Source organism: Neofelis nebulosa, chromosome 6 (genome assembly GCF_028018385.1).
Source record: "Neofelis nebulosa isolate mNeoNeb1 chromosome 6, mNeoNeb1.pri, whole genome shotgun sequence".
Lineage (NCBI taxonomy): Eukaryota > Metazoa > Chordata > Mammalia > Carnivora > Felidae > Neofelis > Neofelis nebulosa.
The window spans coordinates 97,032,843-97,047,047 of NC_080787.1; the positions used below are offsets into that span (position 1 = coordinate 97,032,843).

Genomic DNA, 14,205 nt, shown 5'->3' on the forward strand with positions numbered 1-14,205 from the left:
TACAATTTTTCCCCACACGAATACACACACAAATGTGATATACTTTCCAGGAAGTCACTTATTTTCCCCAAGAAAGTTTTAGAAACAGTTGATGCAGAAATAGGCAATAAAGGGAAGGATTATTCTGGAGACAGACAAGGAGAAAACTGCACCAAGATTTTGGTTGGGAAAAAAAAAAACCAGAAACTAACTTTGACTAACATTTTTAAAACACTCATAAATAGATATATTTCTAGCAATGATGAAATTCAAGCAGCATCCATGTCACCTATTATATCAAAAAAAAATGTTATTAAACTTATTCTCTTTATCCCAAATCAACCTTATTTTATAATGCCTGAAATTTTAGTTCAAATTATTAGTTCTACATTAGTAATAACCATAATTAACATTTATTTAGTGCTCATAATTTGCCAGGCATTATTCTCAGCACTTTTCAAGGGCTCATTTATTTACTACTCACAATACTCTCATGAGGTGAATATAATTATTTCTTCCATTTTACAAATAAAGACACTGAGTCAGAGAGAAGTTAAGAAATTTGTGCAAGGTCATACAGCTAATTAGTAGCAAAGCTAGGCTTCCAATAATCAGTTTGGCTCAATACCCATGCTCCTTACTACTATATTTTAAGATTTCTAAATATTCTATACTCATAAATGTATTAATATTGTGCAAATAATTGATTTCCAATTATCCCTCATAGAATCATATTGTCTTTCCCTCCAGTATACACACCCTCTAGGTGTTATTTCAGAGGTTCCATGCATAACAAATTTTCAGAGTCCATCCATACACAAACTGTCATATTTTTCCTACACAGTAGATATATTTCCTACTATTTAGGATTAGGATTAGGATTAGATATATTTCCTACTATATATTTCCTACTATTTTTCCTACACAGTAGATATAATTTGATTAAGTATAGCATCCTACATAGCAAATAGAAATTTCGTATCATGTTCTATCACCTCTTCCAAGATGATATTGTCAAAAATGTTAGATTAGAGGTTATGGTGATTCCTGTTCTTTGGTGTGTGTGTGAAGGGACTGACATTTCTTCTAAAGAATGCTTTTTGGGTTTTCTCCATATTTTTAGTGTCTTGAAATTTCACTATGTCATTGTGTTTGCGTCTGCATGTGCACACGTATATGCGTGTTATCCTCACACTCTTTTTCAGTTTCATTAGACCAATTTAAGAATTCTGTTCCCACTCTTTAGGCTTCTTCCCTCTGTACTATGAAACATATTCTGCATTCTGGAAACATTCTTCAGTTTAATCATGCCAATACGTAATTCATTCCTCCTCGTTCCTGTTTAGTTTTTGGCTCGTATTCTGAGCTCTTTCATATGCTTGTTTATTTATAAGCAAATCTACATTTACATTATCTGTGTTGCTTTATTTTTTGTCATGATAATACAGTCTCATGTGTATTATGGTACACACAGACAATATTTATTCTGAATTTTTTCTGTGCTTCATCAACTATGGTTCCCTCTTCTTTCAGTTTAGTGTTCAGCTTTCCATGCTTCTGCAGTACTATATTTCTGTAAGTATTTATTGATTCTATGCTGTGTGTTCACCTTTGTATTTATCATTTGTTGGATGGTTACTGTACCTGCTGGGTCTGAGGGTAGCAATGTTTCAAGACATTTACAGTTATCGTGGGTTCTGCCTTATGTTTGTAGCTAAATTTTCAAAGTCATATTCACTCCTGGAGGCAGAGAACAGTTGCCTCTGTGTGGCCCAAGGTACGATGCGGGGAGAAACACTGGGCCGGTTGATTGTCCTAAGGTACTCCCATCCCACCATCCTGTTGGTGGTGTTGGGAGGAATTAGGTGTCCTGGAGGTACCCACTCTCAATGCTGAGGACTGAGCAATAAGAGTTAGCAAAGCATCATTCCACATTTTGGTCTGTGGCTTCCTTCTATTATCCAATCTACCTGTTTTCCATCTTTCAGGAATGTCTTAGAGCCTAGATATTAGAACAAAAAAATCCCTAATATTGAACCTAAGATATCCTAATTTTCTATTCTCTTAGAAATACTTAAAGATTGTTAATATAACATTATAACTTAGTGTTATCCCCAAAATATGTATGAAACAGTTTGTGACTTGGTATCATTTTATGCAAAAGAAATGAAGCAGAAAACATGTTTTGATAGTTTTCATGGATTCAACTCTATACTTGAAAAATGTAAGCCTATAATTATACATGAGGCTTTTTTCCTATTTCTCATAATAAATTGCAGCAAATCTTGAGAGGATGCTAGTTCTTGTAGCTGCTCTATGTCCAATAGTGACAATGTTGCTCAAAGATGAGTAATGTTTAAGGACTGATTACTCTTCAAAAGCCATGTGCCATGTTACTGGCTTCTTTTTTACCTAACTGAGGAGACCATGAGGGCCATAATGACACAAATATGTCCTAGACAACAATAAAGTTAAATATTAATTAAATATTAGAATCATGTGGAAAGTCTACTGGAGAAGTTATCCAAATCCATTGGCAAAGTTGTTGCAAGAAATATACTGAACATTTATTTTTTGGACCCTTTGATCAAGAATAGTTCTGACAGGGGCGCCTGGGTGGCTCAGTCGGTTAAGCATCCGACTTCGCTCAGGTCATGATCTCACCGTCCGTGAGTTCGAGCCCCGCGTCGGGCTCTGTGCTGACAGCTCAGAGCCTGGAGCCTGCTTCAGATTCTGTGTCTCCCTCTCTGTCTGACCCTCCCCTGTTCTTGCTCTGTCTCTCTCTGTCTCAAAAATAAATAAACATTAAAAAAAAAAAAAAAGAATAGTTCTGGCAGAGTTGGGTGCCTGGGTGGCTCAGTCAGTTAAGCGTCTGACTCTTGATTTTGGCTCAGGTAATGATCTCACAGTTCGTGAGTTCAAGCCCCACATTAGGCTCTGTGCTGGCAGCACGGAGCCTCCTTGGGATTCCCTCTCTTCCTCTCTCTCTGCCCCTTCCCCATTCATGCTGTCTCTGTCTCTCTGAAAATAAATAAACTTAATAAACTTAATTAAAAAAGAAAAAAAGGAATAGTTCTGAAGAGTAGTAATTCATTATGAAAGAAAACACACATACCACAAATTACCATATCAAAACTATCATTAGAATGATTATATAATTATTGTACTAGACAACAATGTCATATATAAATATACACATATGAACTTAGAAAAGAGAAAAACAAAATAAATCAATAAAAATACTTAAACCAGAAAGAAGACTGGTACCACACTATTAATCAAGGAGAGCTCCTGAGAAGAGTAAAACAGTTTCCAACTTACAAAGACCAAGATGACTGTGAGATGCTTGCTGGGTTCTCAAAGTCCAAAATGATCATCTTAAGTGTGAAGAAATAGCTCATAGCTCAGTAGAAAAAAAAATAGAGAGAGAGAGCAGAGGGGCAGAGGGATAGAGAGAGAATCTTAAGCAGGCTCCACATTCAATGTGGAGCTGGACATGGTGATCAATCCATGACCCTGGGATCATGACCTGAGCCAAAACCAAGGGTGGGATGCTCGACCAACTGTGCAATCCACGCACCCCAGAAATAGCTCAATTATCACAATTATCAAATGGAGTATTTGGGGCGTATCCACACTGGGACTGTAATTGGTGTCTGGCAGGCAGGTGCAGTGGATTTTCCTATGTATCTTCAATACCGCACTGTCTACGCTGCATGCCGTCTAGAGCATGGATGACAGATCCTGCTATCCTCCTCCACTCTTGATTTTGAATATTATTACGCGGCATTAGAAACTAACCACATCTATAACTACATCTACCATTTATAGAAAGAAAGAGAGGGAGGGAAAGAGAAAGTTTTTGCTTTTTGTGGTTGGTGTGTACTTAGTAACACACAGAATACTATTTAAACAAATGAAATGATTCCAAGTTATCAATCACACTGATTTTTATAAACACTATATTCAGTTTTAATGTTCATCCTTTATCAGGAAACTATATGAAAGTGAAAAAATTATCAAATAAAATAATTATATTTCAGGCTTTTATAAAAATTCAAGGACCTGTATATATGTCAATATTCTATCCGTGACATTGTAGTATAGTCTGGCAAAATGTCACCACTGGGGGAAACTGGACAAAGCATACAAGGGTAGTTTCCCTATATAGTTTCCTAAACCATATATGAATCTGAAGCTGTCCCAAGTAAACACTTGAAACCTGGTTAATTAAAAAACATAATTAAAAAATAAATGAAGGGATAATTTGGAATAAAATGAACTCTGCTACTCAGAATTGCTCTCATTCATTGTTTTGTACCCTGTGCCTTTATCATACTTCAAGCTCTTTTAGTACATTTTCCCCTTCATATCCACCTACCAAAAATAAAATAAAATGCATTTTAAAACATTTCATGGCAGAAATTACTCAGGAAAATCCATTAATCAACTCACCTAACCCCCAAAGATATTAAGAAATATTAGCTACCTAAGGACAGAATTTTCTCAAAAATTCCACTCTCTATATTTCATATTGCATACGTGATTACAGTAATAAATCATTTTTTATTGATCAACAATCAACAAATTAATTTTTGACAATCAAAAATGGCCAAGTAAGTTATAATTGTGGAATTTTGGTACTTCTTACATCAAATTGCAGAATGAAATTAAAGACCATATTATTCTTAATTTGATTCAAATTGAAGGAGTAAAGAAAAATTCAAAACTTCTAGTGTTAATTGACTTGGGTTCTATATTTTTATTTAAAAAAAATTCTATTTACCAGTAGATCCATATTTCATTTCATTGGACAAATTAGTATCATGAATAGATATGTTTCCCAAACTGAGTGTAAACAGTTGAATTATCTTGTGATTCATATTTCTTTGCATTTATTATTTCAGGTACAACATCATAGCAGAAAATCAAGTTAGTGTCAACTCACCAAAAAAAATGCATATTTTTGAGAGTTTTATTATATTTTATAGTAAAATATGAATAATATATATGTTCTCTTAGGTGTAAGCTCTTTTTGCTCATTTGATTAACAAAATTAACTGGATATAGCCCATTCGATGCTGCATTTCCTTTGTAAAAGTTCAAACACAAAATCACAAGATATATCATTACAAAGACTACTAGCAGAATTTAATGTGACATATAAAACATTACATCATTTTCCTTTTACCCTTTTAAAGAGAACATGTTGGTTTGAGCTAATTTTAGATTTCAGATGAAATGCAGTCACACTATTTCACCCTCACCTAAGGGAAGTAAAAAATTAAACATTATGCATTAGGCTGTAAACTTAAGATTACAGAATGATCTCTTTTCTTTAATTCACTGGCAATATAATAGTTACATCACTTCAGAAGAGATTAGAATTTCGAGACAAGATCCACAGAGAATTTTAATCTCCCTGATCGGTTCTGATAGTTTTTGCCAGATAACTATCAATTCCTTAGACAATATAGGAGAGTTACATTCACTACATATCTTTAGTCTTGAAAAGCAAAGGACAACTTGAATATATCATTTGGTAGCCTAACCAAGCTTTTCATATTTAAGTTAAAAATGTGGGCATGTGTGGCTGACTCAGTAGAGCATGTGACTCTTGATCTCAAAGTCATGAGTTCAAGCCCCATATTGGGCATGGAGCCTGTTTTTTTTTTTTTTTTTTTTTTTTAATTTTTAAAAAATGTGATATATTTCTAACTTTTATTTATTAAAGAAGAGTGTGTATATCAAATATGTTTTAAACACTGTTCTAAACAAATGGTGAAAATAATAGTGAAAAAAGCCAAATCTGAAGTTTCAAAGATTTCTATTCTATTGGGGAACTATTAGGAAATTATAGTTGAATATGGAAATCATGACAGAGAATTCGTTTGGAGATATAGCCTTACAATGAAGGGAGACAGTATCCAGCTCAGTGCTAAGAGCTAAGAAAAGCTCCCTAAAGAAAGTAATAGACAAGCAAGGGGCACCTGGATGGCTCAGTCGGTTGGGCGTCTGACTTCGGCCCAGGTCATGATCTCATGGTTCTTGGATTCGAGCCCCATGTTGGGCTCTGTGCTGACAGCTCAGAACCTGGAGCCTGCTTTGAATTCTGTGTCTCCCTCTCTCTCTTCCCCTTCCCTACTCACACACTGTCTCTCTCTGTCCCTTAAAAAAAAAAATAAACATTGAAAAAAAATTTAAAAAAAAAAAGAAAGAAAGTAATATAGCCAAGCAGAAAGTAGAAATGTTGTGATTTCTGTTAGTGATTTGTATTTTAGCTTGAGGACTAATAGTATCCATTGACTACATTTTAGCAAGGCAGTGTTACAAATAAGATTTATATTCTTTAAAAAATCTCTCAAGTTGAAGTATAGACAATGAATCAGAGACAGGGCAGTTTACAAGATATAAAAGAATCTGTAGAGTGTTTATGAAGCTATCAGCCAGTGACTGAATCTTATATATTATATAGCATTGGTGGGTCAGACGTACCACAGTCTGGATTTGGATCCAAGGAATGAAGAGATTCTGCTTACTAGAAAGACTCATAATAGCTAAGAACCAACCTGCTTAATAAAAGAGTGGTATTTTGACTTAGAATTTTTCTTCATTCTTTGTAATAGAACACCCTCAGAAACTACACAGAATTCTGAGAGAAAATAACAAAGCTTATTTGTATCCTCTTGGTCTAATACTATATTAATGCAATCAAATGCTCACCAGAATTCTGGAATTTTAACAAGACATACTTGCTATGGTTTAAGTGTGAGAGGGTCCCTATAACACTTCTAAATCATTCTCTTCACTCAGTTTCATACATGATAATTTCTTTCTAATCATGTTAATTTTAACTGCCTTTAAAATAGAAGTCTCAACAAATTTCATTGGATTTTCTTTTTAACGTCTTTAGCCCATTTTCTTCTGTTTGGAGAAGAACTAAATTTCTGTGGGTGTGTTAGATGTTTATTTTAAATCTTCTCTCACAATTTTAATGTTGTGAACCTTGCTTTAGGTTAATAAACCCTTTAATTTAGGCGTTTATATTAATCAGATCTGTTAAGGGTTAAAAAAATCCAATTTGAATTACCTTAAAGAAAAAGAGAATGTATCAACTCAGAAAACCAGCTGAAAGATGTTACCAAGTAATGTGAACAATAGGAACAATTATTTCAAATGCCAACAGGACTCAGTCTCTACATATTCCACTCACTTTGCTCTGAATATTTGCTGGAACTTTTCAGACTAGCTTCTTCTGTAGGAGTGGAAACATGAGTGCTATGCTATTATCCTATACATCAAGTTCCACAACTTTGGCCACCAACCTAGGCCAATCTCTTACCCAGATTCCTAAAGAAGTACTGAGATTGCCCCAGCTTCAGTCAATGGCTCACCCATTGACCAGAGAAATATACCAGTGTTGTTGGGTTGTTGGGTCCTATGATGGTAAGTCATCATACAATCATAGAATTGGAGGAGAAGGAAGAAGAGTTCTTTCAAGGGAAATCTTAAGAAATGGTATTGATTACACGGGTCAGCCCAAGATCATACTAAGATAAATAATTTAAAAGCTTAGAATTTTATTTAAAAGTCAATGGAGACCCAGTAAAAACTCTTAATTAGGAAGATGAAAATCAGATATTTATTTTGAAAAAAAAAAAAAACCACTCTGGCTACAATGTAGACAGTGATCTAGAAGGGTTGGTGCAGCATGAAATGCAGAAAGTGATTAGAGAAATCCAGGCAGGGAATGGTTTGTAGTTTTATGGTAGCAACTGAGCTAGAGAGAAGGGAAGGAATTTAAGGGAAAATAGGAATGTAGAATCTATAGGATTTGGTGACTGAAATTTGAAAGTTATACAGCACCTAGAGGAGGAAAAGATTTCAAGTACCTGGTATGAAACTTCTGGTTTTGGAGTTAAGTTTTCTATAGAATACACAAGTAGAAATATCAGAAAGATGGTAGAATAGGAAGTCTGTTCTCTCCTTCTGCCCATGGTGATACCAATTCAACAATGGTACATGTGCCAATTTCTTTTCTGAGAAATCCAGAACAATTAAGAGGCTCCTACACCCCAGGAGAGCATGAAATCAGCCACATCAAGGTTGGCAGGAAAATGTGTGCTGCTAATGCTCCATAGGCACGCCCAAAAGATCAGTGCAGCACAACTGGGAGAAAACTCACCCAGTGAGCTTCACCCCTGGTGAAGGAAAGAGAAGACTGAAATACACCCCCAATGTGAAGCCTTTTCATGAGGCCATCCAAGGGCAGGTTATCTGTCTCGCTTGAATCTGATTCGACAGGAAACAGCACCAGGCTGAGGGTCAATAAGAACGAGGGCGAAGTTTAGACTAGTACACACTCACTCACCATGGTCCCTTCCCTGGTTCAGTGTGGAATTAACAGAAGCAAAATCGCAGCTCCCAGTTTCTAGTTTCTCCCCAAAGAGGAAAAGAGAGTGTGCATCCAATGATCTGGGTGTCAAGGGAGGAGGTTGTCCAGGCTGTGCTTTCTGTCTCACCTGATATGGAGTGCTGGCACAAGGTGGCAAGCTCTAGATGTCTGGTGCCTCTGAAAATGAAAGAGAGCTGGCAGCTTGCTGCTGCTCCAGAGACCCACAGTACAGCAGACAGAAGCCAGTACCACTTGGTATCCTCTCCCTTGGGGAGTTGGGGGGAGAAAAGAGCAAAGCATCCTTCCAATATTCTGGCTTTTCAGGGGGGCTTCCCAAGTGACTGGCATCTGTCTTGCCTGACTCAGAGCACTAAAGGGACCCATTGTCCTCTAAAAGTCTGTCGAGGGCAGAGGACAAAAGAGAACTTGGGCCATTTGTGGCAGCTTCAGAGAACCAGAACTGCAGACAGCCACCAAAGTGATTTAAAAAAAGAAGGAAAACATGTCATATGCTACCATATGGATTCACCTTGAGGACGTCATGCAAAGTGAAATAAACCAGTTACAGAAGGACAAATACTGTGCAATTCCACTTGTAGGAGATATATAAAGTAATCAAACTCACAGAAGCAAAAAGTAGAATGGCAATTGTCAGAGTCTGTGGGGAGGGAGAAATGGGGTATTGCTGTTTATGGGTATAGAGTTTCAGTCATGCAAGATGAAAAGAGTTCTAGAGATTTGCTGTACAACAGTGTACATATAGTTAACAATAATGTACTATACACCTAAAATTTGTCAGGAGGATAGATCTTGTTATGTTTTTTTACCACAATAAAAATGTTTTTAAAATACTGCTAAATTTACCCCTGAGTTTCATGCTAAGAAAGAAAGAAAAAGAGAGAGAGAGACAGAGAGACAGAGGGTGGGAGAGAGAGAGGAGAGAAGAGAGGAGAGGGAAGTAAGGGGAGGGAGTAAGGGAAGGAAAGAGAAAGGGAGAGAGGGAGGAAGGATCCCATTAACAGGAGGAGCTGCTGCCGGTGCTGGGCCGAGGGACATGGCACAGGGACTGAGTGAGTGACAGACATATCACCAGGCCATGCCACAGCCACTTGGAACCTACAGGGACCCTCTGCCTGAGTATAGAATGAGCCAAGGATACTCAAACCCAGCAGCTATTGCACATGCAGTGGACGATATTCAAGGAGATGACAGATGATGTCTCAGCACAACAGATTTGTCCTAGACCATAAACACAAAGAACAGGATGTACTGTTTCTGGGGGACTCCAAGGTGGAGCAGTAGGAGATACGGTGAGAGCTTTTTGCCCCAATTAATGCACTGAATTTTGGAACTGAGGGAGATACAAAATACGTTTTATGGAGACTAAAGAATGGAGAACTGGAGTTTATTATTATTTTTTAAGTTCATTTATTTTGAGAGAGAGAGAGAGAGAGAGAGATGTGCATGTGCTGTAGTGGCAGAGAAAGAGAAAGAGAGAGAGAAAGGGAGAGGAAGAGAGAGAATCCCAACCAGGCTCCACACCATCAGCATAGAGCCCAATGGGGGGCTTAATCTCACAAACCATGAGATCATGACCTGAGCCAAAATCAAGAGTCAGTCACTTAACCGACTGAGCCACTCAGGCAGCCTGAGAACTGGAGATTATTAAACCTAAGGTCATTGTCATTTGGGTAGGAACAAACAACCATGAAAATATAGCGGGAGAAGTAGGAGGTGGAATCAAGGCCATTGTAGAACTTTACTAACACAAGGCAGCCACAGGCTAAAATCATTGTAATTGTGTTTGTTACCTTGAGGTGAGAAGCCCAGCCCTTTGAGGTAAAAGAACGCCAAGGTGAACTAATTCCTCAAGGTTACCCTGCCAAAGCTGCCAATGTGCAGCTCCTGAATATAGATGGGGGCTTTGTGCACTTGGATGGTGCCATCTCCTGCCAAGACATATTTGATTTTCTGGATCTCACAAGAGGGGGTTACTCAAAGATCTGCAAACCCCTGCACAAACTGATCATGCAGTTGTTGGAGGAAACACCTGAGGAGAAACAAACCACCGCTGCCTAATTGGCTCCCATCAGTGTTAATCACAACCTGGCTTCCTCAGATCACTTATGTCACTAGAACTTCAGAATCTTTCTCTTTCTTAAGGCACTTGGCATTGTAGAATGTTCCTGAATGTTCATATCTAGTGTTTGGAGGGGAGGAGGTATTTGAACTGGTCCTGTACAAAGAAGTTGTGTCTGGCACAGGAGAAAAATTAGCCAAGGAAGATTATTGTTTAAATGTGTTTGAAACCAGAAGGGGATTTTCAGTTGTATGTGTGACACATTCATTGAATTGTCACTGTTTTTCCTAGGATAACATCAAACCTAAGTACTGAACAAAATGAAGATTTTTTTCTGGGCCTTCCTTTCCTTCTGTGGATTATGTCATATATAGTAATGATCAGGATTATACCTACTTGGCTTTAGAACAGATGGGCTTTCCAGTTCTTAAGGTTAGCCTTTTGTTTTTATTTTGCTTTACTCGTATATAGTCTCAACAATTTCTCAACTTATAGCACCAGATTGAACATACTTATCATTCAAATATGGGAGTGCTATAGTTACAAGTGAATTTATTTTTCCCATGTTAAGTTGTGGAAGATAGGTTTTGCCCCATTTGGGGAGCTCTATGGAAGGTATTATTTTTATGCTGTTGAATATCATGTCTGTAACAGACCCAGGCAGGCTTTTCTTCCTTTTCCTTCATACCATTTTTTTTGTCCTTGACATTACAAGCTTTTAACACATTTTTGACCCAGGACTTCTGTTGCAGGAAATCTAAGTCGCCAGCCAGTTACTTGCATGATAATCACTGATATGTAACTCTTTCTTGTGTGGTGTTGTGTGCATAGAGTCTGTGAAATGCTATCCATATTCAGAGTTCTGTTTTGTTTTGTTTTGTTTTTACCTTAAAACTGTATTATAGTTTCCTTTTTTGAAAAAGAAAAAAAACACAGAACTCTATGTCCCATTCCATAAACCCTGACATTATTTCAAGTTTTATAGCATCTTAAGGTGTATATTTTATTTTTTTTATTAGCTTACTTTTTAAATTATATGAGTCCTAAAAAATTTGGCCTTTTCTCATGGGGAGACAAATGGAGCTACTCTTCAGAATAGACATTCTACCTTGATCCCACCATTTTAGTGAAAAAAAAAAAAAAAAAAAAAAAAAACTAGGCTTGTTTAACTTTCAGAGTTTCTCCTTAATGTATTTTCATCTGAGAATTTCTTTCAAGAGAGAGCTCTTTATAATCTTAATGGTTTGCTTCAGCTACAAGAGCTGCCATTTACAAAATAATAGGACAATACATGGCTTCTTGTTCAGTGTACCTATGGAGGACATACAAACTGGATCTCCAAACAAATATTTTAAACTGGACCAGGTGGGCACTGAAGTAACCTGTTAACTAAGGCATGTGTTTTATGTTCTGCTTGCAAAGACAAATGGCAGTGTTTTTGTGTGTGGAGGGGTTGCTGATTTGTGCTAAGAGACACGTCTGAGTGAAAGGAATAGAACTTGGGCTGATTTTTTTCTCATGAAGCCTCTTTCTAGGAAGTTTTTTGGTCTTGTTTTTTGTCTTTTTTGTTTTTTAATACATTTCTGAATGTATCATGTCTTCATTAACAACAGAAAATGTACATGATGTTTAACACATTAAAATTTCCTTTCTATAAAAAAAAAAGAAATCCATTAACAAGTTTTGAAAATCCTGCAAAAATAAAAGGGAAATATTCACAAGGCAGTCTGATATATGGATGTGAAACCATGCCTCTTGGTGAAGTATATTACTTGAAATAGTGCATCTGAATAAATAATATTCATTTTTCGTTATCAAATTTCAAACTTAACATTAGAGAAGTAACAGTCACTTTCTATAATTACCCTTGTCTAGACAGATTACTCAAAATCTGAAATCCCTTTGTAGCTAGAATTTTAGGTTGCTCATCTGACAGGCAAAATTTACCTCACGTTTTCTATTAAACCAAGATCTTTATAATACATCATTAAGCTCTTTATCTCCAAGACTGACTTTTAAGATAAAACTAAATTTCAGAAGTAACAGTGCAGAATCACAAATCTGAATGCAACACACACAGGCAATTGTCAGCCTTTCTCTGGCACACCTTGGAAACATTCATAGTAACACAGAGGATCTTAGAATGCAGATTGATTTTTAAATCACTGGTGAGTATCTTGATAAAATATTTTAACTTTATGTAGAATATAACCTATTAATATCCTGAAACACTTTCTTGTTGATTAGATCCTGAAGGAGACACAGGTAGAAGAGGTATAGTGTTGAAAGGCAGGGTTAATTTATACACTGGTCCCACCCATACAAGTTATCCAGGGACCAAGTTGAAAAGACCAGTTACTAGGTGAATTAGGAGTATTATACTCTTTTTTGGTTTCAATGGACTCATATAGGTTCCATCAAGTAATAGAAGCCTGGTGTGGGTTACACACAGGCATGTCTTAGCCTCTTCCCACACAAACCCTAGAGAGGTGGAATAATCAAGTAGAAACTGATGTGGGAACAAAAGTCAGAAGGAAATGGCAGATAGAACTCAATTTCCTTATAACCTGCAGCCCATTGGCAAATACTTGAGGCTGGCAGAGTTTCTCCTGGAACTCCCTACTACCTTAATGCTAATGCTTTGCTAGAGGGAAAACAACCTTAGCCTGACAATAGCTAGGCCTCCACTATCCTGTGAGTCTTGTTTAGGATATGAAAATCTCACTGGAAACTTCCCCTGGACTTTACCTCCCCCAACTCCACAGTATAAAACCAGTCTCATCTCATGGTCTCAGGGCAGCTCTTCCTGCCCATGCGTCCTGTCCTCATGCTTCAATAAAATCACTTTTTGCACCAAAGACATCTTCAAGAATTCTTTCTTGGTTGTTGGCTCTGGACCCCACGAACCCCACTGTCACCCCCAAAAAAGTCACCAGAAACCATGTTAGTAGGATGGTCTAACTGCACCCAAAACCAAGAAGTCTGACAACTAGGTTACCTTGTAATCTTTCAGCAATAGCAGTCTGATGAATTTCAAGGTAGAATTGCATGGGGTGCCTGGATGGCTCAGTCAGTTGAGCACCCAACCCTTGGTTTTGGGTCAGGTCATGATCTCATGGTTGGTAAGTTCAAGCCCCTGTCATGTTCTGCGCTGTCAGCACAAAGCCTGCTTAGAATTCACTCTCTCCCTCTCTCTGCCCCTCCCCTGGTCTCTCAAAAACAAATAAATAAATAAACTTTAAAAAAAGAAGAAGAAGAAGATATGACTAGTTGTTGACCTTTGAGTTGAACCTAAGCAATCGGAGCCTCCCACTCCCTCCCACTCCTCCTTGGAATATGCACGCCATTTGCCTTCTCTGTTCTTAGAAGCCACCCCAAAGACATAGCCTTGAAAACAAATGAGGTATTAAGACCATATGAACAATGTATGTGACTGAACCCAATGAAGGTCATTATATAAACTTTTAAGATTTGTCAAGTAGGTACAGAAATCCACTAGTTTTACAGCTGCTCAAAACAAGCTTCAAAAGTACCCTTGCTTATTAAAACTGTCCCCTATCAATCTGGAGTGGTATGCTTTCTTTGGCTTCTCCTTGACTTCTGTACTGGACCATGCTAAATTGTCCCAATTTATTATCCTGCTCTTCCAACTTGTCTGCCAGCCACAAAGCTAGCAGAATAATGGACAACTGCACGCCTTTTTCTAACTTCAGCTTTTCTTCCAACTTTCTAAGTCAAGTTTTAGCTTCTA

The 14,205-nt window shown here is 37.3% G+C and overlaps 1 long non-coding RNA gene and 1 pseudogene across 1 annotated transcript in view; one reads left to right on the forward strand and one right to left on the reverse strand.

Annotated features, from left to right (window-relative positions):
• The window catches only part of LOC131514609 (uncharacterized), a 320,799-nt gene that overhangs the window by 283,086 nt on the left and 23,508 nt on the right, over positions 1-14,205 (reverse strand). The gene's annotated exons all lie outside the window — the stretch shown is intronic.
• On the forward strand, positions 9,519-10,453 carry LOC131514608 (platelet-activating factor acetylhydrolase IB subunit alpha2-like; annotated as a pseudogene).